Genomic DNA, 26880 nt, shown 5'->3' with positions numbered 1-26880 from the left:
TAATTTCACAAACTTTTGATCTGATCTAAGGTTTTTGCTAGACCTGGGCCATCTCTGGACAGTTTCAGGGGTTGGATTATGTCAAAATATCAAAATCCATTTTTCTCTGCCCACCCCCACCATCAAAAAATAGTAAAGTGAGGTCAGTAAAGTTCAGATTAAAGTACCTATTGTCTTTAGACAATATTATAAATGGACAAGATATCCACAGCCCAGGGCAAATTATTTTGAGGATGCCCAAGACAGATTTTGCATATGTCAAATGCCTCTTCATTCTGGAGTTCACTTGATAGGATTCTCTACACTCAAATGTCGTTTCATTTTCCCAATTAATTGCAGGTTAACACTTGAGCTTCCAAAGAGTAAGTTGCTTCTAAGATTGATTTATGGATATCAATAAATCATTGGTATTGATTGTTTACTGTGTGCAAAGCACTGTACTAAGGATATATTTTTAAATACTGTCAGTCTTAAGATACTCATCATATATGCCAGCAATTATGAAGATTTTCAGTTCAGATTATCACCATGGGCTTGGGTATGTGTTTTATGATCCTTATCATTTTCAGGGGGCAATTTTTGAGTGCTTACAATGTGTTAGATGCCATTCAGAAGATACCAATACCATGGATGAGTCACTTTATCATTTTACTCCTTGAGATTCAGTAACAACAGATTTCTTAAAAATTCCATCTCTAATGTGGAAAAAAAAATGAGTTTTGGCCAGAAAGGCTCAGAAACTTGAGGACAAAATATAAGAGTAACATAAGCATCTATTATTATTCAAAATCTGCCACTTGCCTATTGTGTGACCCTAGGCAGTCACTTAACTTCTCTGGGCCTCAGTTTCCTCATCTGTAAAATGGTGATTAAATACCTATTCTCATTCATTCATTCATTCATTCAATAGTATTTATTGAGCACTTACTATGTGCAGAGCACTGTACTAAGCGCTTGGAATGAACAAATCAGCAACAGATAGAGACAGTCCCTGCCGTTTGACGGGCTTACAGTCTAATCGGGGGAGACGGACAGACAAGAACAATGGCAATAAATACAGTCAAGGGGAAGAACATCTCGTAAAAACAATGGCAACTAAATAGAATCAAGGAGATGTACATTTCATTAACAAAATAAATAGGGTAATGAAAATATATACAGTTGAGCAGACGAGTACAGTGCTGAGGGGATGGGAAGGGAGAGGGGGAGGAGCAGAGGGAAATGGGGGGAAAAGAGGGCTAAGCTGTGGAGAGGTGAAGGGGGGGTGGTAGAGAGAGTAGAGGGAGAAGGGGAGCTCAGTCTGGGAAGGCCTCTTGGAGGAGGTGAGTTTTAAGTAGGGTTTTGAAGAGGGGAAGAGAATGAGTTTGGCGGAGGTGAGGAGGGAGGGCGTTCCAGGACCGCGGGAGGACGTGGCCCAGGGGTCGACGGCGGGATGGGTGAGACCGAGGGACGGTGAGGAGGTGGGCGGCAGAGGAGCGGAGCGTGCGGGGTGGGCAGTAGAAAGAGAGAAGGGAGGAGAGGTAGGAAGGGGCAAGGTGACGTAGAGCCTTGAAGCCTAGAGTGAGGAGTTTTTGTTTGGAGTGGACGTTGTTCTCCCTCCTATTAGACTGAGCCCGACGGAGGACAAGGTCTGGGTCCAATCTGATTGTTTTGTATCTCCCCCCAGGGCTTAGTGCAATGTTTGGCAATAGTAAACGCTTAACAAATACCACAATTATTAAAATCAAGCAACATCATCTCAGGCTTTGGAGAGGCACAGGGACACTGAGTGCTTCGATGAGCTTTCCAAAGTGGGGGAAGAGCAATGATGAGCCTCTCCACTGATAGCCTAGTAAGCATAGCAGTAATCAATGTAGCACCCAGTGTTGAAGAGCAAAAGAAATTTTTCCTCTCCCATTCCTCCTCCTCCTCCTATGCCATTGCAGGCCCAGCCTAGATCCCATCCTACCGCTCTGATCAGCATGGCCTAGTGGAAAGAACACAGGCCTGTGTGTCAGACGTGGGTTCTAAACCCGGCTCTGCCACGTGTCTGCTGTGTGACCCTGTGCAAAACACTTCTCTATGCCTCAGTTATCTCATCTGTAAAATGGGATTAAGACTCTGTGGGACAGACTCTGTGTCCAACCTGATTACCTTATATCTACCCCAGTGCTTAGAACAGTGCTTGGCATATAGTAAGTGCTTAACAAATACCATAATAATTATTATTATTATCAAGTACCAGGCCCCTAGGTTTGGTCTGGAGTGGTCCTACCTGAGGGTTCTGGCCCAGTATCAGGTCATCTGTAGTGTGGGGATCCCTGCTGATATGCCAGGTTGTAAGAAGGGTCATCCGATTGCTTAACTATATTTCAGGCCAGACCTGTAGGCTCAGACTAAATCAGCTCCCTAAATATATCTTTGAACTGTAACTAGAAGAACGAGAAGAGGAAAGGTGGCAGGGGCAAGGGCATGGGACAGATCAGGGACACCTGTATTGAAAGTTCCTTGTGGCCAGGGATCATGTCTACCTCTTCTACTGTATCAGCTCTTCCACTCAGTTCAGTGCTCGGTACACAGTAAGCACCCAATAAATGCCATTGTTTGATTGATTGAGTGTCTGATCAATTCAGGGAGAACCCTCCAGTCCACGATAAACTCAAGGCTGCTCCAGACAGGAGCACACACTCCTCTCTGCTCCCCGACTTCATTCTCCAGGCACCTCTCAGTTTGTTCCTGTTCCCTATAGTCTGAGCTGGAATTAGACTGCACTACTAAGACCTGAGGAAACCAGGCGAGTTTGTTAGGGCCCACATTCCTGCTCTTATTACAGTACCTGGAACATAGTAAGCGCTTAACAAATACTATAATTATTATTATTATATGTCTCCATGTTGTACTCTAGACTGTAGGTTCATTGTGGGCAGGGAATGTGACTGCTATATTGTTATACTGTATTCTCCCAAGTGCTTAGTACAGTGCTCTGCACACAGTAAGTGCTCAGTAAGTACAGTTAACTGATTTGGGAAGAAGACTCATTTTACCCACCTGTGGTCCCTCCAAACTCTTCATCTCCCTCTGAGAAGAATCTAGAACAGTGTAAGAATAGAACACATACTATTTAAACTTCCTTTCCAGAATATACATTTAATAGGCAAGCCAGTTAAAGAGCCAAATCTCTAGATATTCAGTAATTCACAGAAAAGGGAATCCCTGCTTTAGACAGAGAAAAAAAAGTTTCTTATAGCAGGAACCTTGATTTTACCAACAGATACTGTTACCAAAGTGGGGCCTGATTTAGGTCAAGCCCTTGAATTGGCACTGTAGCTACATTTCCCGATAACAGCAACTTTCTTTTATTTTTTAATTTTTTTCATTTGTGGTTAAGGCTGTTCCTCTCAGGACAGTAACCCTTGAGTGAAAGTTCTCATTTCCATTTCCAAACTGTCCCCCTTCCCATTTGCTTAGTTTGGTCAAAACAGTATATTCTGGGCATTAGTACTTCTTAAAAAGAAAGCCCATGCTGGTGGAAAAAAGGGCCATTTAGGACTATGGAGAAAAAAGCGGTGAGAAATACAAATAAGTTTTCCAGAAGATATTATTATATCAAAACACAGGCTGTCCAAGGACATGGTAGCACCTCAAGACTGTAAGCCTCATTATGGGCAGGCAAAGTGTCTGCTAATTCTGTTTTTTGCACCTTCCCAAGCAGTATAGTGCTGTGCACATAAGTGCTTAATAAATACCATTGACCGACTGGTTGATTGATTGGGTCGACTGTTCAAGCAGTTTTCTACTTTTTCAGTGGCCTCCATCAGTCTGGATCTACGCAAGACATTACCTTAAAGGGAATTGGTCAATCTTAATTAGAAACCAAACGTAGGCTTTGCTTTAGGAAAACTAAGCACCTAGAATTCAAAAAATCCTGTCCTTTCTAAAAATCAATGCAAATGTTTTTTCCTCATATCAATTTTTTGCAAACCTGGGAATCAAGAGATGAGATGGGACACGATGCGCAGGAACCAAAAGGCAAAACTATTAATAGAAATTGAAACTCAACAGAGAGTGAAATCATCTTATTTCAAGTTTCCTTGCAGGAGACACATTACTAAAAGCACATTAGATTCTTGGAACTGAAAGATTTTTTTTTTCTAAATTGACTTTTCAAAGTTTCTTCTGTTGGTTTACTGCTTACATTTCACTCATCCAGGGTCAGTGAAACTAAGCTGGTCAGCATAACTTTCTAGGTACTCTGGTTTCACTTCCTTGGGGATGGTTAGTTTCATTTGGGCTTCTCATGCTATCCTTCGGCAATGCACTCTGGTCTTGCAATTCTACCCCTCAAAAGGGTCCTGAAATTATCAAATTCTACCTGGGAGAGCAGGATGTACAATTTGATTACTCACTGATGTAAGCCCCAGAGTTCAGAGCTGGAGGCAATGAACAGCTACTGGTAGAGACAGGGCCAAGTTGGAGCATTCAAATCAATCAATCAATGGTATTTATGGAGTGCTTACTTTGTGCAGAGCACTGTACTAGGCACTTGGGAGAGTACAATATCACAGAGTTGGTAGACCTGTTCCCTGCCCACGTTCCATGTCCAGAAAGGGAGACCAACATGAATATAAATAATTTAGAGATATGTAACGTAAGTGCTGTGGGGCTGAGGGTGGGGTAAATACCAAATGCCCAAAGAGTTCAGATCCAAGTGCAAGACCACACAGAAGGAAAAGAGGTCTTTACTGGGGGAAGCCTCTTGAAGGAAATGTGACGCTAATAAGACTTCAAAGGTAGGAATAGTGGTGGTCTGGCATATGTGGAGAAGGAGGGAATTCTAGGAGAGGACTTGGAAAAGAGGTTGGTGGTGAAACAGATGAGGACAGGGGACAGTGAGCAAGCTGGAATTAGAAGAGTGAAATATGCAGCTGGGCTATAGTAGGAGATCAGTAAGATAAGGTAGGAGAGGGTAAGGTGATTGAGTGCTTTAAAGTCGACAATAAGGAGTTTCTGTATGATGCGGAAGTAGATGGGCAACCACTGGAGGTTCTTGGGGAGCGGGGAGGATATGTACTCTCCTTCAGTTGACTACTTACTAGGAATCTCTCCAAGTTACAGAGGTACCAATATGCCAATCCAGGGACAGTCAGAACTGCTGCCCAAAGTCCCTGAGTATTCATTCAATCATATTTATTGAGCACTTTCTGTGTGCAGAGCATGATACCAAGTGCTTAGGAGAGTACAACAAAACAGCAGACACATTCCCTGCCCACAGTGAGGAACCAACTGGGAGGGAAGAGATGTGTGTAGGGCAGGTTGGCTCAATGGCAGAAAGAGTGCCCCACCATCAAGAAACTTTGATCCGATGACCCACCAACAACACAAACAAGATAAGACAACAGCAGGTATTCTAATTCCTCTACTTGCTCCATTTAGGGTGCTTCTGGTTTTTGATGGTCTGAGACCAAATCTTAGTCTGGGAAAATGGTCCTGGGCAACTTTGGGGTTTGCTTGGTGGCTCTAATCACTTTCCTTTAAACCAAAATCAAAATTGGGGGGCCTCAGAGAAGATGTTCCTCCTAAAGCAGGAACTTTAAAAAAAGGATCAAGGTGAATAGTGAAGCCATCACCATATAGATGAACGGTTCACACTGAGTTTCTGTCTGTAACAACTGGAAGCTGTTGGTAAGCTCTCCCTTATGGCGCCCCCTTAGCCCCCTTCACCCTCACCATCAATCCCCTCCACAAACACACTGGTGAGCCAGAATCTGGGTTTCACCTTGGTGTCCTAGTTGAGTCAGGCTTATCCCCACATGGAGTACTGGTGCATTAGTCACCAAGGAAAGGTTGAATTGATTTTTTTTAATAGATGGCTCTATGATTATGATTTCCATTTCACCCTTTAGGTTCCGGGAGACCTCAGTTTCACTTCCCACAATCTTAGCCTAATAAAGACACTAAAGAGACCCTTTGCCCAGCGGCTGCTAGTGGAGAGCACAGCTGCCCAGTTGGTTGGCGTTGGACCCCTCTCATACCTTTCAGGGGCACCTTCTCTCAGAGCCTGGCCCTCCTTCCTGGGAGCTAGAGCTGAAGCTGGCAAGGAGAAGGCTGCGATGTCGACACAGGGGGAGGGTTTTTCTCAGGGTAAACGGCTGAAACCACCCTGCAGCTGATTGCCCTTTAATGGCATAATAATAATGCTAGCTCCTTGCCTCTGCCTGGCTAGGCGCTAAGAACTGGCATTGCCAGGCCCTGGCCCTGGAGGGCCGCACCCAGTTTAATTGATCTCTTTCTATCCACAGACTGGCGCTGGGCAGGAGTCAGCACATTTTCTTCTATTCACTGATCTTCCTCCATGCCAGGTTCACACAAGAATGTTTCCCAAGCAGAACAAACATGATTAAAGTCTGTTCTCTCTCTCTCTCTTTCTCTCTCCTCCTCCTCCCCCAACACCTTCCCACCACCTTTTTTTTAAAAAAAAAATCAACATGTCCATAGCTTTTAAAACTTGCCACACACACATCTTTGGGGGCAAGGTCCTGGTTTATTCCATGCCAGCACTTGGCATAACATACAAGAGTTTGGACCTAATTCTGCTTCTCCCCCAAAACCCAGAGCTAAGGGGTATTGGAGTGAGCCACTCTTTCCAAATTCAGAGCCCACCCCACCCTGAAATGGCCCTCTCAAGAGGGACACCTCCCAGGGTTAGACTCCCCATGTGGAGGTGATTGGAATGAATTCAGAAGCCTTGTTAGAGAGAGCTGATGGGAATTTGGCTTCCAGAGCTCCCCCATGCTGAGACCTACTGCTGCAATAGAGTTGCCTATTTGCCCCCTGGAGCTTCTGACTGAGCAGCCTTCTCTGTGCACTCAGGCCAATGGTATAAGCAGGAACACATGGAAGGGCCTGGATAGTGCAATGTGGATTCACACCCACTAGGAGGCTGTTGGGCAATAGGCAGGACACAGTCGGACCCAAAGAATTCACTTCATATCCTGCTGTGACTCGTAGTGATCATAAATTTTGAAAAGTAATATTCCTATTAACTTCTCTCCTCCCATTTTCTGGTGAATTAGTGAAAAGAAATAGAGGGTGACTTGAGGCAGTAGAATTCTCACCTTCCTGCCCTCCAGCACCCAAGCTCTCTACCTCACCTCTCCTTTCTGACCCCAGCTCCTACTCACCTCCTTGGCCCAATCAACTTGGCAATGGGCAAGCTAAAACAGCTATATATTCTCAGGGTCCGGGCTCAGTGGGCAGCCAGGGAGAGGAACTCTAGGGGTGGGTTAGAGTTCCAAGCAGGTGCCTCTCCAATAATAACAATAATTATTATTTGGCTCACAGTCTAAGTAGGAGGGAGAACAGGTATTGATTCCTCACTTTACAGATGGGAAGCAGTGTGGGCTAGTGGTTAAATCACAGGAATTGGAGCCAGAGGACCTAGATTCTAATCCCAATTCTGCCTATTACCTGCTGTGTGACTTTGGGAAAGTCACTGAACTTCTCTGTGCCTTGGTCTCCTCAACTGCAAAATGGAGATTCAATGCCTGTTCTCCCTCCTACTTAGACTTTGAGCCTTATGTGGGATGGGGACTGTATCTGGCCCAGTTAACTTGTACATACCCCAGTGCTTAGAAGACTGATTGACACATAGTAGGCACTTGGCAAATATTAAAAAATGAGAAAACTGAGGCCCAGGGAAGTTAAATGACTTGCCCAAGGTCACACAGCAGGCCAGTGGCAGAGCCAGGATTAGACCCCAGGTCCTCTGATGCCCAGGTCAGTACTTTATCCACTAGTCCATGCTGCTCTCTGCTCATTCCTGTCTACATTAGAGACTAAGGGGCACGCTAGTTGTCTGCCCATGCTCTGCTAGAGTGTAAGCTCTTTGAAGACAGGGAATGCATCCGTTACATTGTTCTAGTGTACTCTCCTAAGCACTTAGTAGAGTGCTCTGCACACAGTAAGTGCTCAATAAATGAATGGAAGGTAGTCAGAAAGTTGGAACAGATCACAAAGACCCAACCCTGTCCTTACCATTTGAAGATCTGAGCTGAGGCATCCAGTCAGGGTGAGAGAGAAGGGCCCACTTGTTTACTAAGTGCTATTCATCTCTCATCTCAATCAGGAAACATATTCATTTGCTCAGAATCATCCTTCAAACTCCCCTTTTTTGTTCTGATAATTATAATCATTAAGGTATTTATTAAGTACTTACTGTGTACTAAGCTCTGGGGTAGATACAAGATGATGAGACTGAGCACAGATCCTGTTCTATGCAGGGCTCACAGTCTAAAAGGGGAGGGAGAATGCACCTTATCCCCATTTTACAGATGAGGGAGGTAACTGAGACTCAGGGAGATTGAAGTGACTTGTCTAGGATCCCATAGCAGGCCACTGGCAGAGCTGGTACTGGAACCCAGGTCTCAGTACCCCTAAAAGAAGCAGTGTGGCTCAGTGGAAAGAGCCTGGGCTTGGGAGTCAGAGGTCGTGGGTTCTAATCCTGGCTCTGCTGCTTGCCAGCTGTGTGACTTTGGGCAACTTCTCTGGGCCTCAGTTACCTCATCTGTAAAATGGCAATTAAAACTATGAGCCCCACATGGGACAACCTGATCACCTTGTATCCTCCCAGCACTTAGAACAGTGCTTTGCACATAGTAAGTGCTTAACAAATACCACCATTATCATTATTATTATTATTATTATTCCTAGATGTATGCTCTTACCACGAAGTCACAATTCCTACGGAAATACCTTTTAACCATTAAGGTAACATAGCTAACACTCAAAGTGGGCAGGAGCAGTAGCAATCATTGCTCTCTATCTAAATAACAATTATCTAGAGGGAAAGTAGACTTCCATCTAGAGGGAATGTGCACTTTTCCCATCTCTTCTATTTTTAAAGTCCAACTTCCTCTGATTTTGTTTACATAGGAGGATCTAATGAGAACATTTGTTTCTTAACCATTGAACCCAATGTAGCCATTTTTGGACACTTGTGCTTTCTTTTTGCATACACTCTTCAAATTGGTGCTAATTACTTCTATCTGAGTTACTATTCCAAGAAGGATGACGACAGAATGTCAATTTGCAGCCTCAAAACATAATGTCCCAATTATCAATGCATTCCAGACGAGAATGGTCTGGGCTTCCACTGGAAAAGATTTGGTTTCATTATAATCAGCTAGTTGCTTGACCTCATTTCATAAAAACTTGCTTTCTAGTAACATATGTATATTTGGGTATGTACACATTAGATATATTCATACACAGATATGCATATCTCCATGCAAATACTGTACAAATTTACTGATATCTGGAGGCATGTATATACAACAATGTACATTTCTATTCATGCAGTTGGAAACATGAAACAAATTATAACTATAGACAATTATAATCAAAGCAGCATGGCCTAGTGAGCAGAGCATAAGCCTGGAAGTCAGAGGACATGGGTTCTAAGTTCTGCTCCATCACTTGTCTTCAGTGTGGCCTTGGGCAAGTCACTTAACTTCTCTGGGCCTCCGTTGTCTCATCTGTAAAACAGGGATTCAGACTATGAGCCTTCTGTGGGTCGAGACTGTATCTAACCTGGTTACCTTGTATCTTCCCCAGAGCTTAGTAGGGTGCTTAGCACATAGTAAATGCTCAACACACACCATAAAAAATTAATACAATTTTTACGAAATGCTTATTTACAATGTTTCCTCACATAATATTTTAGATTCTTTTTAAATGGTCCAGATCAATACCTCATACATCTATTGTTCTCCACTTTAATTTTTTTCTCATTTAAAATGTGTGTTTTCTCAATTCTTTGGGGAAAATTATAAGGAGATTTCATGGAGTGTAAATTGAAATCCAAAGAGTTCTGTGAATAATATGGACATGAATACATGGACCAGTAGATTTAGATGAGCACGCAAACTGTGTGTATACAGAACAAATGATTATATGTGGTTTAATAAAATATACATGTAAAGGTGTAAACTCAAATTCTCTTAAGTAGGGAAATGATGAAGTTGTCATAATTGTTTTCCTGAAAACACATCTCCTACGGTTATTTATTTACAGTATAATTGTGACTCAATCTTATAATAAAAGTTTGTGCTACTGAAAAAAACTGGTTTTCTTATTCCAACATCTTGAAGTTCTTTTAATGTTTGTTGAATGCTCAGTTTTCTTTCCTTTTCAAGTTGGAAACAGGTTGAATAGCTTATCTCTCTGTTAATTTAGTTATCAAAATCATGCAAGAACTGAAAGCATATATAATTACTATTTGTAGTGAAGAATAGTTTCAGGAAAATAAATCACCTCCATGTTTATCAAACAGTATTGAAATTTGTTTATATTGCTCTAGAGTTATGAAAACAGACAATTTGAAACACAGAATTACATCCCGTATCTGCCTCCCAAACCAGTTTAATTGTTTAAACCTGATTCCTTCTCAAATTTTGCCAGGAACCCATTCCTTAAGGAACGAGACCTAATAATACAGAATATTTCCATTTACGAAGTGTACCCGGTGTTTTTAGACATTTTAAAGAATACAGCTTGTAAAGGGGATTTCTTTAGCTGAATGAGGAAAAAAAGTCCAGTTTCCCTACAAAATGACTAAGTTTGGTATAATAGATATTCCTCAAAATAGAAAAGAATAAATTCCATTTTCTAAAATTGCTACTAAGCATGGTAACTTCCGCCCTCTAGAAAAGCTCAGGCATAAACATTGTGTAATAAATGACATGGAAATTTTTTACTAGCAGCTGAGTACAACAACAGTGTTCACTATGGTGAAATTATTTCTATAATGATTTATAATAATAACTCTTTGTATTTATGCAGCACATTACTTTCAGGGAGATCAAAATATTTTTCTGATGTTATCTCAGTAATCTTCATGACACTCTTATGAAGTAGGTGAGGTAGGTATTATTATCTCCAATTTTACAGACAGAGAAACGAAAGCCCCGAGAGGTTAAGTGACTTGCCTGAGGTCACACAGTAAAAGAGAAGTAGAGCCAAAAATAGAATCCAACTATTCTAACTCCAGATCCTCTGTCTTGGCCTCTGATAGAACCTCACTGACTTATTTTCTGCCACTTGCAAAAAAAAAAAAGCACAAAGAAAAGTGGGCATAATTAAAATATCCATGAAATCTTGCTATAAATATGGTCTATAATGAGAACTCACTATAGTGATAGGAATCTATAGCACTAGAAGTAGTAGTAGTCACAGTTAGTAGTAGTAATATATACACTTTGTGTAAAGCACTGGGAAAACATACACAAAGCCACAGTTAATGGAATACATGGCCATGTGATCTGTCTTAATCAATCCAATGGCATTTATTGAGAATGTAGAGCACTGTATTAAATGTATTTTTCAATCTAGCAGGATAATACAGATACTCCTTATCTCAGGTTACATTGGAGCACTTTACAAACTTGTTCTAGTGAGGTTTCTTCTGTATAATCATTTAACAAAAAGTATGAAATATCTACTAGATTTGAAGATCTTCGAGAATGGGTCTTACATCTTTTACTTCTGTTGTGTGTTCCCAAATCTCAAGTTCAATGCTCTGCATACTGTAGGCCCTCAGTAAACACTGTTGCTGCTGTTGATGATAAGAACAAGTAAATTTGACCACTGGGCTGGGAAAACCTGGTTCACATTCTCCAGGAAAGAGTAAAAGCCAAAGCATTTCAACAGACAGAGCTGCCTTCCAGTCACCTCAACCCCTGACCATCCCCCCCACACCACCCCCCACTCCCTACCTCTGGTCTGCTACCTAAGCCAATTGGGATAAGTTCTTTCCCCTCTAAGAGTTTGAATTCTGAGGTATCCAGAGGAAAGTGCATTGGATATGATTAGGATTAGGGTCGGATTAGGATGTAGAGGAATAAACAGTGAACATCCTTATCAAAATCTCCACCGGACTTTGCCTCTCTGTTTTGAAATCATGTCTGAGTTGAACCACTTTTCCTGATGGTAATTGCTCAACTTGTTAGAGCAAGTAAACCAAACATGACCCAGGGCTCTCATCTTACAGTGGTCCTGAGGAAAAATACATTTCCACTATAAACATCCTGTGGGGAACACCAAGCAACACCTGGAAGGGGCTTTCTGATTTTCCTGGAGCCTTACAATGGAAGCATGATAAATCTTTGATGTTGAGCCAGAATCACCATACATCAGATTTCAAATATGAAAATCTGAGTCTTCAGACTCCTGGATGATCATAATGAGTGGGTGTGCCAGCCTGATTTTGGATACCATGGACACACACATATGCCCACCCATTCACTATTCCTACACATTTACCTGCTTCCACTCAGGTTGGACTCCAGTTTCAACTCTTTTGCTGATGTCCCCATAGCTGGGTTGTCCATCCTCTTTATACTTTATTGTATTTGTTATGGTATTTGTTAAGAGCCTACTGTGTGCCAGGCACTGTACTAAGTACTGGAGTAGACACAAGATTGGGTTGGGCTCAGAACCTATCCCACATAGGGTTCACAGTTTAAATCTCCATTTGTAGATGAAGTAACTGAGGAACGGAGAAGTTCAATGAATAGCCCAAGATCACATAGCAGACAAGTGGTGGAGCTGGGATTAGAATACCCAACCTCAGACTCCCAGGCCTGTGCCAAACTAGACCACACTGCTCCCCGTCTTCTCCACAGAAAGGTTAAGAATGGATAGTTCACATCAATAAAATCCAGTTTTTATTCTTGGTAAAAGGCCAATGATCCCATGATACTAATGTACAATTAGGGAACAGTGATGGTATTTGTTGAGGGTTTACTATATGCCAGGCACTGTACTAAGGGCTGGGATAGATACAAGCAAATCAAATTGGACTCAGTCCGTGTCTCAAGTGGGACTCAAAGTCTCAATCCCCATTTTACAGATGAGGTAACTGAGGCCCAGAGAAGTGAAGTGACTTGTGGTGACTTGTCCACCACAGCAGACAAGTGGTGGAGCCGGGATTAGAATCCATGATCTTCTGACTCTCAGGCCCATGTTCTATCCACTACGGATGGGTTCTGAGATTTCCTTCTGATCCAAGAGTGTGTTTGATATCCATAGGGAAAACAAAAATATACACTTTTCCCCACTCTTGCTCCAAAATTAATCAATCAATCAAATGTATTTATTGGGTGCTTGCTGTGTGCAAAGCACATGTCCTAAGTGCTTGGGAGAATACAACATAGCAGAGTTGATGGGGGATGGATTGGGTGAAAGATTAGAAAGCAGAGACTGAGAGAACTGGTAGAAAAAAGGCTAAGCCTACTTGGGTTGTTTTTGCTGCTTCCTACTCCTGTGGGAGTGGAAATTTTTAGAGGTCGCTCTGAAGAGGGAGGGTAACAGCAAGCTGGGAAAGAAGACAGGAAAAACAATATTCAGAAAGAAGTGTAACACTTGCTGAACTTGTTCTGACCAGAGAATCAATCAGTCATATTTACTGAGCCCTTACTGTGAGCAGAGAAGCATACTAAGCACTTGGGAGAGTACAATAGAACAGATTTGTTAAACATATTCCCTGTCTACAACGAGCTTACAGTCTAGAGCAGGGGATAGTGGTGACATCATAGCTCTCAGCCTAATGGATAAAGCACTGGCCTGAGAGTCAGAAGAACCTGGTTCTAATCCCAGTTCCATCATGTGTTTGCTGTGTGACCTTGGGCAAATCACTTAACTTCTCTGGACCTCAGTTACCTTATCTGTAAAATAGGGATTAAGATTGAGACCCCCAGGATGGACAGGGACTCTGTCCAACCTGATTAGCTTGTATCTACCCCAGTGCTTAGAACAGTGTTTGACACATAGTAAACACTTAATACTTAAGCACTTAATAATGATAATAATATTTGTTAAGTTCTTGAAGCATAATAAGCACTTAAGCATCATCATTATTATTATTATTATTATTATTACCCTGACACCTGATGAATGAGATCACTCATGGAGAAGGGTACTGAATACATCTTCTTCTGTAGAGAGTTACCCTCCTCCGTGGAGTCAGATTTGCCATTGGACATGTTTCTTTGGCCTCTTGAAACTACCTAGGTGCACAGATAACTGAATGATGATCCTATAGAGAGACCAAGACAGTTCAAAATGAAGCTTCTGAAGATTGATGATATTTGCAACGAGCTCCATGAAAACTATTTTATGGTATTTGTTAAGAGCTTACTATGCGCTAGGCACTGTACTAAGTGCTGGGGAAGATTCAAGCTAATTAGATTGGACACAGTCCATGTCCCACATAGGGATCACAGTATTATCCTTATTTTACTAGATGAGGTAACTAAGGCACAGAGAAGTTAGGTGATTTGCCCAAGGTCACACAGCTGACAGGTAGCAGAGCCAGATTTAGAACGCCAGTCCTTCTGACTCCCAAGTTCTATGCTTATGCTCTAGCCACTAGCCTGTGCTGCTTCTCATTGTATTGTACAATGCAAAATATTATATTGTAATCTCCCAAGCATTTAGTACGGTGATCTGTATACAGTAAGCATTCAATAAATGTCATTGATGATGATGATCACAACAGCACTTTTGGATCAAGGAACGTCTACTATAAATAGCAATGTGAAAACAACCAGTTTCCCATTGCTCTCTTCTGCTGGACAAGTCCTCGACAAAGGCTATCCAGAGAGGCTAATGGTGCAGACCATTAATTGTAATCTCCCTGAATCACAGAATGGTTTCAGCCCAATATATAGCATGAGAGACCCAATCTTCCCAGCAAGGCAGACTCAACGTATGTGAAGGAGTGACACCAAGACTTCTATAACATGTTTATAAATCTTATAAATGCATTTGACACCAACAACAGGCCTGAACTCCCAGCAGCTCAGAGAGGTTTTCTGAGATCCTGAGGCTACATGATGATGCTATCACTGGTTAAGCCGATGTTGAAGATTCTCCTTCTGACTTTCTCCCCATCACCATTAAGATAGAACAAATAAACCATTAAATTAAAATAAAACCTGTGTTCTAGGTCCATTCCCTCTCCACCCTATTCCAAATAGTCATTCTTGAAGATGACAGGGCTTAGAGCAGGGGCCAGGATGGGCTTCTAATTTACCAAGAAATCCTTCCAACTTAGTCGGCTTCAAGCAACAACAAATGTTTTTGAAGTCCTCATTCACTAGCTATAGTTCCAAGATAAATAATTTTTTGAAGGCATATTTGCCAAAGGAACATAGATTATTTTGAATCTCTCTGCAGGGACAGCAAATCACTGTGTGATTACAATTAGCCTTAAGAAAACTGGGACTCTATATCAGCCAGTACCTGGGTAGCTCTACAGATATCTATTAGTTAAGGTACTTGTTAAGTGCTTATTATATAATAATGTTGGTATTTGTTAAGCGCTTACTATGTGCAGAGCACTGTTCTAAGCGCTGGGGGAGACACGGGGGAATCAGGTTGTCCCACATGGGGCTCACAATCTTAATCCCCATTTTACAGATGAGGTAACTGAGGCCCAGAGAAGTTAAGTGACTTGCCCACAGTCACACAGCCGACAAGTGGCAGATCTGGGATTCGAACTCATGACCTCTGACTCCAAAGCCCATGCTCTTTCCACTGAGCCACGCTGCTTCTATTTATATGTCAAGTACTGTTCTAAGCACTGGGTTATATACAAGTTAATTAGGTCAGACGTAGTCCTTGTCCCACATGAGGTTTGCAGTCTAAATAGAACAGCGAACACATATTGAATCCTTATTTTACAGATGAGGAAACTGAAGCATGGAGAAGTTAAATGAATTGGTCAAGATCACACAGTAGACAAGTGGCAGAGCCAGGACTAGAACCCTGGTCCTCTGACTCCAAGGCCCATGCTCTATCCACCAATCCACGCTATTTCACTAATTTGGCCACACAGAACTTAATGCTGTCATTGAACACTGTGGACCATCCCTTCTCCTTGATATGTTATCCAACCTTGGCTTCACTGACTCCGTCTTCTCCAGGTTCTCCTCATTTCTCTGGCCATTCATTCTCAGTTTCCTTCAAAGTCTCCTCTTCCCCCTCCCCCTCCTATCTCCTAACTGTTGGGATCCCTCAAATTTCAGTTCTTGGTCCCCTTCTATTCTCCATCTATACTTACTCCCTTGGAGAACTCATTCGCTCCCACTGCTTCAACTATCATCTCTATGCAGATGACACCCAAATCTATATCTCCTCCCCTGTTCTCCCTCTCTCCCTCCAGGCTTTCATCTCCTCCTGCCTTCAGAACACCACTCCTCCCACCACCTCAAACTCAATATGCCCAAGACAGAGCTCCTTATCTTCCCTCCCAAACCTTGTCCTCTTCTGAACCTTCCTTTTACTGTGGACAGCACAACCATCCTTCCCGCCTCATAAGCCCGCAACCTTGGTGTCATCCTTGACTCTGCTCTCTCATTCACCCCACACATCCAATCTGTCACCAAATCCTGCCGATCTCACCTCCACAACATCGTCAAGATCCACCCTTTCGTCTCCATCCAAACCACTACCACGTTGGTACAATCACTCATCCTATCCCGAATGGATTACTGCATCACCCTCCTTTCTGACTTCCCAATCTCCTCTCTGACTTCCCAACCTCCTCTCTCTCTCCACTTCAGTCCATACTTCACTCCACTGCCCAGCTTACCTTTCTACGGAAATGTTCAGGGCATGTCACCCTCCACTTCTGAAAAATCTCCAGTGGTTACCTATCAACCATCATATCAAACAAAAACTCCTCACTATTGGCTTCAAAGCTCTTCAGTGCCCCTTCTTACCTCACCTCCCTTCTCTCCTTCTGTGTCCCAGCTGGCACACTCCACTTCTCTGGTGCTAACCTTCTCACTGTGCCTTGATCTCCCCTGTCTTGCCACTGACATCTAATCAAACAAACATTTGTTGGATTGAAAGTATGAGCCTTGACACAACTGGTGATGACCACTGAAAAAGTAGGTTAGGAACAAAAAAAAATTTCTCTAGTATAGGCAAAATATTGAAGAAAGCACAAGATAGAAAGTATATTTGAATACCCTTAAAGTGTCTCTCTATATCATGTACATTAAAGCATTTTCAAAAAGCATTTTGCTATCTCCTTTTCAAACTATAATGAAAAAACTTTGAGTTGGCTCTTTGGTCTTTTTAAAGTGATGTCTTCTGAATTATATACTCAATTTTGGTTTCTTCAATGCAGAGTTAAATCATGGAATTACAGGACTGGAAGGCACTTGTAAAGATCAAGACAAAAGCTTCCTAACTAGTATGCCATGATATACCAGGATACTCTAAAATTTTCCTGGATGTGTTTCTTCTAGATTGTAAACTCCTCTCTACATTGCAAGCTCTTCACTAGACTATAAGCTCTTTGAGGGCAGGGATGATGTCTACTTTGTTGTACTCTCCCCCAAATTTAATAGTAATAATAATAATGGTATTTGTTAAGCACTTACTATGTGCCAGGCACTGTACTAAGCTCTGGAGTGGATATAAGCAAATCGAAGTGGACACTGTCCCTGTCCCACGTGGGGCTCACAGTCTCAATCCCCATTTTACACTTGAGATAACTAAGGCCGAGAGAAGTGAAGTGACTTTCCCAAGTTCACACATTAGACAGTGGCAAAGCAGGGATTAGAACCCATGACCTTCTGACACCTAAGCCCATGCTCTCTCCACTATGTCAGGCAATTCTCTGCACACAGTAAGGTCTCAATAAATACATTTTATCAGCTGGTGACATCTGGAAACTTAGGAGATGCAGTCAGATTTGAGAGAGTGTTGTAGAGGGTGGATTCAGACTCTGAAAGATGAACCAGTCAGAGAGGTTGTAAAAAGATTGAAGAGAGAAGCAGGACGTCTCATTAATCATCAAAAGGGGACAGGGTGGAGGGCGATTTAAAGAGAGACTTACAGAAAGTTATTTGAGCATGGGGGCAAACTGATGCATTTTAAGGAAAGAAGTAAAAATACTTTTTTAAGGAAACAGTTGCAAGATCACTTGATCAATCAATCAGTGGGATGAATTAAGTGCCTGTTGTGTAAGCAATTGGGAGAATAAAATACGATAGAGACACATTCCTTTTTAGGATTTTACAATACCCAGATCCCGTATCCTGTTATAGTAGTGAGTGTTCAAGTGAAGTAACAGATGAGGGCATTAACAAGACCAACAAATGATGAGCGAGCCAAACAAACTGAGTCTAAGAGAGAAGAGAGACAGGCACGACAACCAAAGTTGCTAACACTAGACATTTAAAAATGCCCATGGGAGAGGAAGAAAGAGCAAGAGATAGTGACACTAAAGGACAAAGAAGGATAAGTGAAGAGTGACAAGAGAGAAGTCCTGGGCATTTATCACTGGAGAGTGGCTGCCAGAGGAGTTGGGAAAGCATTCGCCTAAGATGAATCTGACCAATGACATGACCAGAAGAAAACTTTGGAAGGCGAGACTTCAGGAGAAGAGGTCGCTAGAGTGGTGGAAGTGCTAAAAAGGGAAACTTTGAGAAATGTAGAATAATAAAATTAGGACAAGCCATCATCCATACAATGGTCAATGGGATAAAAATGGAAGATGGGCAAGTTACAGTTGTATTATTCTTATGCAGGGGGCAAGATGACAACAAAGAGAAGCCCAAAGCTACACACTGGCCTTGTTTAAAATGGAAGAATTTCTTCTTAGCTCCTTCATTCAAAACTATTATTTCTGTATCACAGTGTCTTTCTTCTTTTTAAACCATGGTGCTAAGAAACCAATAAAAGGTCAGTTTGGGATCCAAAGTGGCCCACAGGTGCTTTTATTAATAATAATTATTATTATAATAGTGGTATTTGTTAAATTCTTACTGTATTCCAGGCAGGGACTGTATAATCTCTGGGGTGGATACAAGCAAATCAGGTTTAAAACAGTTCCTGTCTCTGTCCCACGTGGAGCTCACAGTCTCAATCCCCATTTTACAGATGAGGTAACTGGGGCCCAGAGAAGTGAAGTGACTTAACCAAGGTCCCAAAGCCGACAATTGGCAGGGCGGGGATTAATTACCCGGGATTAACCGGGTTACTACAACCTTCTGGCTCCCTGGCCCAGGCTGTATTCACTATGCCATGCTGCTTCCCCATCAAATTGTTTTGGTTTTCTTTACCATAATGTACCAGTCTCTTCTGGTACTTCTCTCTATTGAACTCCAAATCAAGGTTTTTAAAACCAGTTTGCCAATGTAGCAAGTTCATTTTCAGTTTTCTCTCACATATAGATTAACTGATAGGATTTACTTATTCTATTGAATAAAACAATAGTTCACAACCATATTGCCTTTGTGTGCAATTTCACAAGAAGAGAATTGAAGAAGAGTCAAGTGCCGGATAGAAACTGGAAGTAGAATTTGGAAAAGCAGAATGTAAGTTAATTAAATTGGTCAGAGTGCTGGCAGAAAAAAATGTCCATTCAGTGTAGGGGGACTTTGAACTCTTTGAAAAAAATCTGTTGTTCTGAAGAGTAAGTGAAACAACCAGAGATTCTGATTAAGAGCACAATTTTCAGTGGAAGATATTAGAAATGAGAAAATTGACACCTATTTTAAATAACTCCAAAGTCTGGTCAATACCAGTTTTTCTTGCAGCCCTTAAAGGAACCTGAGAAGATTCCCTCAGAGAAGAGCACAGAGTGTCAGACTGGAAGCGAATGCAAATGTTCATATCAGCTTTAATTTTGCATAGCATGTGTAGCTTGTGTAGGCGGATAACTCTAGATTGATATTTCTGGTGGCATCAACCACTCATACGAGGATACCTGAAAGGGAAAGGGGGTGGAATCATCATCTCTTTTAATTTTAAGAAAGTAGATTAAATCTCTTCTTGAAACTCTCAGGCCTCATAATGATCATCATCCACAAACATTTGGTGAGGACCCACTTACCACAATATGTATTACTAATATTTGTTATTTGCCTAATTTGGGTATGTTATGTTCTTGGGAATATCCAAATGCATCTAAATTGAGTACAGTCCCTACCCACAAGGAGTTGGCAGTCTGGTGAGGAAATACAGAAACAACTCTAAGTCAAGCATATAAATAACCCACTTCTCTTCTATCCTGTCCCCACTCCAAAAACAGTAAGGATAATGAATGTTATCTCCACTCCAATAAGAACGAAGTTCCTAATGTTCTACATATTTTCAAAAACCACTGCTTCTCTATCTGGACCAACAGGGGTATGGGAGGGCAGGTGGTGTTCCTGGGGAGGGGGTGAGAACATGAACCATGAGCTGTCAAATTATGATAGCAAAGGGCTCAAGTGTAATTCTGGCTTTACTCTCCATCTTCTTCTGTGGAGGCATGAGGCTAGGTCCTCAAAGATACTATACTAAACTTCCAGGAGACTTATAAAATTTGGAAAGGATGCATTCTTTCCCTGAGGGAGATTACAATCAGAGACAATAATAATAATGATGATATTTATTGTTTACTGCATGCCAAGCACTGTGGAAGATATGGGATAATCAAATCAAAGAAATGGACCCTGTCCCACACTTAGCTCTTAGGCTGTAAGCTCCCTCTAGATTGTAACCTCCCTCTAGACCATAACCATTTTGTGGACAAGGAATGTGTCTGCTATATTGCTGTACTGTACTCTCCCAAGCACTTGGTACAGTACTCTGCACACAATAAGCGCTCAATAAATATGATGGACTGATTGACTGACAGACTGCTTCCCCATTTTACAGATGATGAATTTGAGGCACAGAGAAGTTATGTGACTTGTCCAAGTTCACACAGCAGGCAAATGGAAGAGGCAGGATAGAACCCAGGTCTCCTAACTCTCTGCCCTATACTTTATCCACTAGTCTATACTGGTTCTCAATACAGGTACACCTTAGAGCCTTGGCCAGGCCAGAAATCTGGGACCTGCCTTGGCCCATCCCAGTGCTTGTCCCTGTCAGGCTCTGGCTCCTGACTGGCTCCCACCTGGCATGGTTGGGCCCTGCTGCAACACAGAGGTAGTGGCACTGAAGGAAGAAAGCAGCATGGCACAGACCTAGGAGTCAGAGGATATGGGTTCTAAACCTGGCACAGCTGTGTGACCTTGGGCAAGTTCCTTAACTTCTCTGTGCTTCAGTTACCTCATCTATAAAATGGGGATTCAGACTGTGAGCCCATGTAGGACAGAGACTTTGTCCAACCTGCTTTAGCTTGTATCTACCCCAGCTCTTAGAATAGTGCCTGGTGCATATTAAGGATTTAACAAATACCATCAAAAAAGAAAAAATGCCGAATACCAAGGAGCGCGGAGGCCTAGTGGAAAGAGCACAAGTCTAGGAGCCAGGGGACATAGGTTCATTCAACCATTGATTCATTCAATCGTATTTATTGAGCGCTTACTGTCTGCTGAGCACTCTACTAAGAGCTTTAAAAGTACAATTCAGCAACAAATAGAGACAATCGCTACCCAACAATGGGCTCACAGTATAATCCCAGCTCTGCAACTTGCCTGCTGTATGATACTGGGCAGATCACTTAACTTCTCTGTGTCTCAGTTTTCTCAACTATAAAAGGGGATTCAACACTTAGACCGTGAGCCCCATATGGGAAAGGGACTGTGTGTGATTGTGTCTGTGTGTGAGTGTGTGATACTTGATTACTTTGTATCTATCCCAGCTCTTAGAACGGTGCTTGACACAGAGTATATGCTTAGTAAATACCATAAAAAAAGAAAGAAATGGAAATGACCAGAATGTCACCTCTGAAAAGCTGCTCCAGACAGATATGGAATAACCTGGCAAGAACCCTGAAGCAGGATTTTAGTCACTTCAGATTTGGAGCCTTCACAACTTGCTCCTGGAACAAGGGGCTCTAAGGGCCAAGGGTCATCCAAGCCTGACCTGAGTCCAGGCAGGTTTGGCTCAATGTCTATCCAACTGACTAGAGTGAGTTCAGACCCCTTAGAGTCATGTGAATTTCTAAGCCAGAGCTGAGCTCAAATATAAACACTTAAATGATGAATGTATATTCCCGCACTCTTGGAGCTAGTAGAGAATGGGCTGGAAATTGGCAGCCCTCAAAAATGCCCAATACTGAGGTGTTTGTGACATCACGTGTTATCTTGGACGCCAATGATGACATGAAAACATCACATGCAGTACTTTGAGGAAATTCTCCAAGTTTGCCAATATCTTGAGCATGTCTCCAAATGGGCCTCTGCCTCCCCATGTCAGCTTCAGAATCTTCAAGTGACTCTTCCAAGTCCCTGTAAACATGGCTGCCACTTCTGAGCTGGGACTCTCAGCATGAGGAAGCTTGCGAAGGGAGGCTTGGCATTGAAAATAAAAATTCCAGACATAAAGGCATCCAAATACCCACAGGGGAGAGGTTAGGATGGGATGGACCAGCTGAACACCTGACTGGCTGGTTAAAAAAAACCCCCAAAACCCACATATCTGGACACTCAAGTAAGAGGGTTCTGATAGAACCACATAGTAGTATATTTTGTATTGAGGAAATGAGTGGGGCAACTCCTGCTCATTCTGAAAAAGGTTTTGAGAAAGAGTCAAAATTTATAGCGTGTCTTTAAGAGCTAGAAGGAGCAAAGTGGGACAGAGAGGCTCTTCCAGACACAGGGAATGGAGAGGGTGGTTTGGGAGGTTGGCCTGACGGAAGTGGCAGTTAACCAGTCATAAGGAAGGCTCCCCTTGGAGAGGAAACAGAGGCAGATATAATTGAGAACGACTGACTGACTCACCAATCAAAACAGGAAGCTGGGCCTGACAAGGGAGATGGTGGGCCTGAGCTGGTATGAACTTGATGACTGTGTGTCTCTGCCACTTTCCTAATGGAGAAGAATCAGAAAGGATTATAAATGGAGGCAAAGGCTAAAGCATAGTCAATAAAACCTCACTCAGCACATCTTCAGATGCCATGAAGTCACCAAGATGTGATTTATACAAATCTATTAAAATCAGGAGACTTAATTCACATTGATGGCAAATCAAGTAAATTCACTGGGAGCTGAATTTTGGGAAAAATTTCAAAAAGGGAAATAAACTATCAGCCATTTTTTAAAGCATAGCAAGTCCTCTAAAGCTTTAATATGAGATAGTTCCTACAATTATCAAATTAGCTCTGTCTATTAAACCTCCAGTGATAACTACTAAAACAAATTATTTTTGTTATAGCATATAACAAATTATTACTATTATTAGTAGTATTATTAATATTAATCTCAGCCCTCCAAAGACCTCAGCCCCATTTCCTATTGATACACTGATTTCATTCATCCTTGTGTTTTCTTTGTCTGTAACTACAGTGTTATGTGAGTTTTTACTCTAAAGAAACTGGTTTACACTAGATTCAGGTGAATGGAGAAAGACTTGACTATTATGGGATCCTAGAGGTAAAAGGAGTTTAACAGATTATTTAGTGTGTTCCCTGAAACCACTCCACTATATTGAAACCCTTCCAAGGCTGTTCAGAGAAGCTCCAGTGCTTGCCTATCCACCTCTGTATCCAACAGAATTTCCTTACTATAGGCTTAAAAGCGGTCAGTCACCTTGCCCCCTCCTACCTCTTTGCTACTCTTCTACTACAACCCAGCCCGCACACTTTGCTCCTCTAATGCCAAGCTACTCACGGTACCTCAATCTCAACTTATCTCGCTGCGGACCTCTGGCCCATGGCCTAGAACACCCTCCCTTTTCATATCTGACAGACAATTACGTTCCTCACCTTCAAAGTCCTTTTTGAGACACGTCTCCTCCAAGAGGACTTCCCTGACTAAACCCTAATTTCCTCTTTTCCCACTCCCTTCTGCTTAGCCCTGACTTGCTCCTTTATCCATCAACCCCCTGCCCCCAGCCCCACAGCACTTATGTACATATTCATAATTTATTGATTAAATAAGATTGATTAATTGATTGATTTAGAGTTGATCCTGTTTTTTTTTTAAATCTCCAATAAAAGGAGCTTCTACAACCTTGCCATGCTTATATTCATATTATTTATATTATATGTTGTTTCCAGGTAATTCTGGTACCTAAGCTAAATCTCTCATGCTGCAGTTTAAACCAGTTTGCCCTAGTTCCTTTCTTAGTGTGGGTGGATAAAAGTTGGACACTATTCCCACTGCAATCACACCTCATGAACTGGAGAACTGCAACAGTTATGTTTATTGAGCAGCGGAGGGTTGGTGGGCTTGCAATCAATTGTATTAAAATTTTCCATCAAGCCTAATCCTGTAATCTTTCTCCACACCAATATCTTTTCTCCTCAAACATTCCCTTTTACTTACTGCTAGGACAACTAAACTTGAATTTCGTATACTCATAACTGTGCAGCCATTTGGATTTTCTCTGTTCTCCACATCTATACCCCAGACTACTCCAATAAATTTGATATTTGTTAAACATATTTAATAATAATAATAATAATAATGTTGGTATTTGTTAAGCGCTTACTATGTGCCAAGCACTGTTCTAAGCGCTGGGGTAGACACAGGGGAATCAGGTTGTCCCACGTGGGGCTCACAGTCTTAATCCCCATTTTACAGATGAGGTAACTGAGGCCCAGAGAAGTGAAGTGACTTGCCCAAAGTCACACAGCGGACAGGTGGCCGAGCCGGGATTCGAACTTATGACCTCGGACTCCAAAGCCCGGGCTCTTTCCACTGAGCCACGCTGCTTCTCTATTTTACTATGCATCAAGCAGTGTTCTAAATGCTGGGGTAGATACAAGTTAATCAGATCAGACATAATCCCTATCCCACATAGGGCTCGCAGTCTAAGTAGTAGGAAGACTAGGTAACCTAGCCCTCTCTCCTTTTTAACATCTCTAGAATTTGAGCTCTTTTCCACTACAAGTGCTAAAAGTTTGTCCATGGCAAAGACACTTTCCAATTTCCTCCTTGGCACTCTCATCTCAGCTTCTGATCTCTCTCCATCCTAACTTGATCAGGATCTTGTGAACAGGCTGTTTTTTCTGCCCCTGCCCCTTAAAATGGGGCATGACAGGACTGGGCTTGTTCCACTAAACCATGCTGCTTTCCTAAGAAGAGAGAAAGCAGCAGCATATACAAAAAAGTTATAAAGAAACCAGCAAAAAGACCTTTCTTCAGCCATAATATGATCTCCTCTCTCACTCTTCTTCTCCGGCTCCCTCACACCCCCTTCCTCTTGAGTGTCCACTACACAGTCCCACGCACTAACACACTCATCAGACAAGCTTATATTCACTCTTTCAGCCTCACATGCATATTCACCCACACAGAGATACATACACTGACAGACTGGCATAGTTGTCCATAGAGACATCTCGAGTTTACAGAAGACTGGAGCTTCCTTGGTGACAAGAGAAGGTAAGTCATAAGGGCTACATTTTCATCAGTGCTTTTCTGGCACTACTGCTAAATTCCATGGAAGTGGGCTTCCCTGAACTGGTTCCCACAGGATACAGGACAGGATTTAGGTCTGTCTCAGAAATGGCAATAGTGGCAGTAGACTGCAGCCAAGAGGCCTTCCCTGACTAAGCCCTCATTCTCTCTTCTCCTACTTCCTTCCGCATGGCCCTTACACTTGAATTTGCATCCATTATTCACCCCTCTCTCAGCCCCACAACACTTATGTACATAACCATAATTTATTCATTTATATCAATGTTTGTCTCCCCCTCTAGACTATAAGCTTGTCTCCCCCTCTAGACTATAAGCTCACCGTGAGCAGGGAGTGCTTAGTACAGTGGTCTGCACACAGTAAGTGCTCAATAAATATGATTGATCATTTGATTGCAGCCTGACTAGCTTGACCTATCCAAAGTGCTGCTTCAGTCCTCTGTACTGAGTTCATCTGTTTCCCTGTAGTTAGAAGTTCATTAGTCATATTTTCAAAGCACTTTTGAAGCACTGGGAAAAAATACACAGGTGTATAGTGTGGCATAGTGTGTGAGCCTGTTTGTGTGTGTGTGTGTATAAGTTGAGTAGGCTGGGTAGGAGGAAATGGGAAGGAAAGGGGAAAGAAGTGAATGGAAGGTGGGAAGAAGAGGGGAGTCTGCAGTGGTCCACTTGTGAGTGAGGAGATAGGAGAAACCTGTTGACTGATTCTCTTTCCCTGCTAGAATTTCATCTGCTTCCCTCTTGCAGGATTTGTGGCTGGGGCTCTGACCAGAGGTGCACTGGGGATAGCAAACAGTAACCTGGGCAAGACATGGAGTTTTCCATGGAAAGTTATTTCTTTTCATATTAGAAGGGGGTACATTATGTATGCTGACCCTTAAGGGTAAATCTTAGCAAAAACTCTGCTTGAGGGTGTAGGGGACATGCATTTCTAAATGCACGTCCTCTCTTCTCTCTTCCCTACTATCCCAACTCCAGCAGCCCAATCCTGCTTATTGAGCATCACTTTCAAGTCAATCAAAGGTCCCTGGGGCAGAAACTAAGATGGCAATTCATCAACATATATTTGCATGTTTATGTAGATGTTTTTATGTGCTAGAGAACAGCTGGAATGAATGAAGTGTCAGAGTCCAGAGGGTCTAAACTATGAAATCATGGTGGAGGTGAGTCTTTAGTAGAGTTTTACACAGGATGGGGGCAAGCATGGTAGCTGGTCTTGGGATCTGGCATTGTCCAGGGTCATTTAGGGACACACCCCTCTTTCAGGAACTGCAAATAGACAACTTACTTCCCAGAAGCCCTGTTCACAGAGTTCATCTGATCCCTGAGAGAAAGGAGCAGAGCTAGCCTGAAGATTTCTGGGACGCGAGTAAACTTGTGGCCTTAAATAGGAGGTAAGGCCCAGGACAGGGCAAATTAGGACAACTGCCCCAAGTGCTAATCCCAAATAGGCTAGTGGAGGACCAAATAGGCCCCAGATTCAAAGTTTCCAGCTTAATTCCAGGGAGACTGATGGAAAGGCCACCCTGAA

At 42.3% G+C, this 26880-nt stretch overlaps 1 long non-coding RNA gene across 1 annotated transcript in view; it reads right to left on the bottom strand.

Moving 5' to 3' along the window:
• Window positions 1–9468: 9468 nt before the first annotated feature.
• The window catches only part of LOC114813201, a 44059-nt gene continuing 26647 nt past the window's right edge, over window positions 9469–26880 (bottom strand). The window contains exons 3-4 of the long non-coding RNA XR_003760848.1: window positions 22710–22796; window positions 9469–9512 (exon numbers count right to left, since the gene is read on the bottom strand). This is a non-coding gene — a long non-coding RNA (uncharacterized LOC114813201). The remainder of the gene's footprint in view (window positions 9513–22709; window positions 22797–26880) is intronic.

Source organism: Ornithorhynchus anatinus, chromosome 7, assembly GCF_004115215.2.
Source record: "Ornithorhynchus anatinus isolate Pmale09 chromosome 7, mOrnAna1.pri.v4, whole genome shotgun sequence".
Classification (NCBI taxonomy): domain Eukaryota; kingdom Metazoa; phylum Chordata; class Mammalia; order Monotremata; family Ornithorhynchidae; genus Ornithorhynchus; species Ornithorhynchus anatinus.
This window is presented reverse-complemented; position numbering and strand designations above follow the sequence as displayed.